We start from the raw sequence: 5,743 nt of genomic DNA, 5'->3' as shown, positions 1-5,743 counted from the left end.
AACATTCAAACACATACACACTGAGTATTACCACATGTGAACATTCAAACATTCATATAGTATTAATAGATGTCAACATTCAAACACATACACACCTAGTACTACCACATGTGAACATTAAAACATTCATATAGTATTAATAGATGTCAACATTCAAACACATACACACTTAGTACTACCACATGTGAACATTTAAACATTCATATAGTATTAATAATGCCAACATTCAAACACATACACACCTAGTACTACCATATGTGAACATTTAAACATTCATATAGTATTAATAATGCCAACATTCAAACACATACACACCTAGTACTACCATATGTGAACATTTAAACATTCATATAGTATTAATAGATGTCAACATTCAAACACATACACACCTAGTACTACCACATGTGAACATTCAAACATTCATACAGTATTACTAGATTTCAACATTCAAACTTTCATATAGTATTAACAAACGTGAAAGTTAAAACTAAAGGTGTGGCGATACGTATGTAATGATGTGAGATGTACAAACAAACTGAAATATCGACAGATAGGAAGTTTAGATTACAGTATAACCTTACTGATTTAGTAACAGATAAAACTAAAACAATACAACATATTTGAGTATTCTACTGGCTTTTTCCTATAATAATTATGGAGATTTATGTTGTTGTTGTTTTTAAAAATCCGACTTTCACAAAAATTTTAAAATTCATTATTCCTATTGCTTAACAGACTTGATGAGTCAAGTATGATTTAATAACAGACTTGATGAGTCAAGTAAGATTCAATAACAGACTAGATGAGTCAAGTATAATTTAATAACAGACTCGATGAGTCAAATATGATCTTTAAATTACAATATAATATTACATTACTTTGATAGTTTATTTGAATCAATATATCTAGGTTGTAAGTACTCCTTTACATATAATTGCTAGTTAAGGTAATTAATATTCCTTTTAAGCATTCATATCGTATGTTTTGTAAAAGGAGTAAGAAATACAAGTGTGAAACTAAAAGAACATAAACTTGGTTTACAGTCACACTACAGTTTGTGCCGTCTGTAATTAATGTCATGCAGCTACGTAAGAAAAGTGGGTGGCTAAGGACGCCCTCTAGATTTTTCAAAGTATCATAACTCTTAACACACACACACACAAAATCCTCGTTCCGGAGTATCTTTTCATTTCATGACTTGCAGCACTGGGTCATTGCACCTTTGTTGTATGGAATGTGTTGATGAATTTCGAAGAAGTGCAAAGTTTCATCAGCACTGACGACCCGACAAATATCTATTAACCTTTAAATAGATGAGGGGAGGGGGGTGACAAGAGAAGAAAAAAACTGTCTAGTTAGTCTCTTTATTTAAGAACCGACAAAATGTTTAGAAATGTAAGGAAATTTTCTTTTGAATATTAGCCTTTCATTTTATTTGGCTGAGCTAAAAGCGTGGAGTTTGTTGCTTTGACTGGAATGATAAAAAGTGAGAAATCGCATACATTAATACAATTGCTATTCTAATTTACATATTGTATCAACTACGAAAGTCCGGCGGTTTTAGAAAATAATGATTTCAATCATTTGCATATATTATAATTTTTCAGTAACGTTCACACGAAAATTAATTCCTGGAAAATAAAAAAAGATTCTCGAGTTGTTTTGAATATATTTACAAGTAATATATAATTTATTATTAGGGGTAAGAAACTGTAACCTCTGTTTTTAGATACGACACTATATCAAATGCCTTCAAAGTGCTCTCCACGGTTTCAGGCGTACGTAATACCTATGCTTTTAAATAAGTTACTTTACGGTTTCAGACTACGTAATAACTATGACCCCCCCAGTGGCACAGCGGTATGACTGGGAACTTCCAACGCTATAAACCGGGTTTCGACACCCGTGGTGGGCAGAGCACCGATAGCCCATTGTGTAGCTTTGTGCTTAACTACAAACAAACAAACAATAACTATGATTTTTAATAAATACGTTACTTTACAGTTTCAAACGTACATAATAACTATAATGTTAGATACGTTACTATACGGTTTCAGATGTAAGTCATAACTATTATTTTAAATACGTTACTTTACGGTTTCAGATGTACGTAATAATTTTGTTTATAAAAATGGCGTATTAGTAATTACTCCTGGTATCGTTACTTCACGATTTCAAACGTTCGTCGTTGATTAGGTATTCCTAATCATTACATAGAGATACTTAAAATACAGGATAAAGTGATATATTGATATAAAACAATGGGCCTGTCCTCTGAAAGTAAAGATATTTGTTTTTAGTAAAAACATTAATAGTGCTATTGTTCATCATTTTATTTGTAAGATATAGGCTTAACAGGTGACAAGTGAGCTTTAAATAGAGTTATTGTTAACCAAACCATACTTACTAAAATTTTATAAAAGTGGTTGTTTGGAGTAAGAAACATCACAAATAAATAGTGGTGTTGGTAAAAACAATGCTTATGAAGAAAGAGATTTCGGTGTTTCTCATCTTTAATAATAAGATACAATAATCATTATTAATTCTGACTCTACGTGTGAATCAATTAAAACTGTTCTTGATATTAAAGGTTAAAGGTCACGGTGAAGTAAAAATAAACATCACATTTGTTTTAATGTCGCAAACAGCATTTCACTCAATGTTCTAATTTTATTAGACATTATTTTAGAAATTCAATGATACAATGTTTAATTTAAGATATTTTGCGCTTATAAGATATCCAGTAACATATGTATATTTAAATAGATGTGTTTAGAAAGCATTGTAGGTTATATTTTATGTCAATCTACAAGTTATTTGTATGCCAGGTTATTTATTGCTAAGCCTTACTTCCCATCTATGTTTTCATAAAATTCACACTTTTGATAGTCAATAGAAAACAATGTATCCGATTTACTTTTCTCACAATGTTTTGAGTTTACAGTTCGTTTTACTTGTTATCTGCCAGAAATTCTTTCTTGCCTGAGGGTATCCACCTGTAAAACGCGTTAGTAAATGCAAGTATTTAATAATATACAGATGAGTAACGGAAATGCAGAATGAATTAAAACCATAAAAACTACAAAACATGTTCTGTAACCAGACGTAAAAAAAAACACTAAAATGACGAAAACATAAAAACAACCTCTTGTCAAGCATACTTCTGAAGTACTTTGCACTTGCCGTGGCGCCACCTATGAGATGGAAATAACGTATGTTTTTTTTTTAAATATGAAAAGGTAAGGTAATGTAATAGGATTTTACATATTATAACATTTAACTCAGTCTAGAACTATAATGCAATGTCGATCTGTTTTTGTATCTATATATATATATATTCTCTATATTTGGGTAGCCTCTTATCCATTCTTCCTCGTTGTTTTATTTGAAACAAATAAATAAATGTAGTGGTTTCTTAATTTTCTATATTTACGTCTCTTTATTAATGTTTCATCTAAACTGCTGACTGAGTAGTGCAATAATAAAGCTCGTCATTTACAATAGCTTTGACATGAAAATTTTAGTTTTCACAATCCAATTTGAAATAATTGAAATTAACGTTTTTTTGTTATTTTCCCAAGAAATACAGAAGAAAATAGAATTTACGGAAGAATTAAAGGAAAGATGATTATTTTTCAGGTTGAGCTTTTGAAACTACTTTACTTAATTACTAATTTAAATAAATACGGCAATGAAATAATAAAATAACCTTTACTCTACATACAATAACAAAAACGTTTTTATTTCAGCAAACGTTTCGACAATGCGGCTTCATCAAGGCTAGGAGTACAAAAACTGAAACAGATTTTGCACTACTGGCCCTGATGAAGCCACAATGGCGAAACGTTAACCAAAATATGTTTTTTATATATTAACTGAGTAACAAATGTGTTTGTTTTTTCCTACTTTTATTACCAGATTGTCTAAATCTGTCAAGTATACGTTACAGATTCCGAAAACAATATAATAAATACATCTGGCTCATTGAAACATCGTATTGTTTGATTGTTTTTAACATCTGTACGAAATAGTTCGGACGACCAAAAAAATTTCAAAAAACTTCCTGTGTATTTAATTAACGTCCAAACAATTTTCATACCTATAACTAAATATGGAAACATTCGTACAAAAAAACCACGCTGTCCGCCTTCGTATGCTTGACGTATGTATGAACAACAGAATATAAAACTACTACAGCTCTTCAAATACCACTTTCGTTTCTAACTAAGTTAGAGATATCTGGAAATCAACTGACATTTTTTCAGAAACATATGGATAGCTTTAGGAATGGACAAGTGCGGTTAAATAAAAACTACACCATCAACTAGCACCGAGAACTGACGGTATTAATAACTTCTTATAAAAGCAGGATGTCTACATACATGAGAACTAAAGATTAACTCGAGCAATTAGTCTATCTAATTTAACATGCCGTTCTTGTTTATAGCAATTGGGAAACATTGATCATTCAGTTTGATACTCTCGATGTTAGCGACATTTTCGGCTGTAATCCCAACTTCTCATCAAGTGGGATTTAACTTTAATATTCCATGATATTGATTAATAACTTTCATTTTTGTACAGAACAAACAAAAACTGCCAGTTCATGTAAATATATAACAGTCTTTGTTTTAGCGCAAAGCCACATTGGGCTATCTGTTGTGTTCACCGTGGGAAAGCCAATCCTGGATTTTTGCGTCGAAAGTCCGTAAACTAACCGCTGAACCACCGAGGGACAAATATAGAACGTGACACTTAACATGAGAAACTTTAATAAATATGATTTCTGTAAATTTCAAGAACTTATGAGCTAAAGCAAAGAGAACTGTGTTATGTCAACCACACTAAATCTGCCATATCAAGTGTCGAGAAGGTATTTCGCCCAATACCAGAGATCATCAGGCCGGCTGGATTACGAAAGACACGGGAGTGGTCTAGGCCTTACCTACATCATAAACTTTCATAAACAACAACTGGTATGGTGTGAACTAGGTAAAGTAAGTGAATTGTAATTATTACCAATCTTATTATCACCATTTACAAATTGGGTTTTAAAGTAAAGCTTAGCAACACAATATTTATTTATTTCATTTTTAAAAGCCGATTATTTATTTTTATTTTACTTGAACTGACTTTACTATCATTCAGAAGAACTGGAAAACCAACAAGTTAATCTTATTAATCATAACCCTTAAAGCGCTCGACTATTTAATTCCTTTATGACAACTAAAGACCAACTGTTACTTCTGCAAACATAGACCATGATACTTCTCGTGTGAAACTCTGTAATATCGTCACTGTAAACATAGACTAATTTGGAGCTTATAATGAGAATCTCAGCCTGTTAGTTCTTATGATATGCATATACATCTCCATATTTTTATATGCATCATAATATAAACAAGTATCCATATGACTTGCATTACTACGAAAAGTGTTCAGGTATTGGAACAGTTTATCTAAATTTTACATCACATTTACAGAAAAAAAGTTAAAAGGTTTGTTAAATCTTCTTATATAATGTGAAATATTTTACAACAAAAAATATATTCGATTAAGTATTTCGTCTTTTTGTTGTTGGTGTTGTTTTTATGGAAATGGACCTATGAAAATGTGATTTTTGTGAATTCCAAGAACTTATTATTTGACACGCAATTGTTTACATATTTATGTAGAATTATAAACGGACTTTTCTCTACGTTAAAATACTTTACTATTGTCGAGCTTTCGGCCCTCTTACCGG

The sequence above is a fragment of the Limulus polyphemus genome, unplaced genomic scaffold (assembly GCF_000517525.1).
Source record: "Limulus polyphemus unplaced genomic scaffold, Limulus_polyphemus-2.1.2 Scaffold4980, whole genome shotgun sequence".
Taxonomy (NCBI): Eukaryota; Metazoa; Arthropoda; class Merostomata; order Xiphosura; family Limulidae; genus Limulus; species Limulus polyphemus.
The sequence above is the reverse complement of the archived record's forward strand: the minus strand, read 5'-3'. Positions refer to the sequence as shown.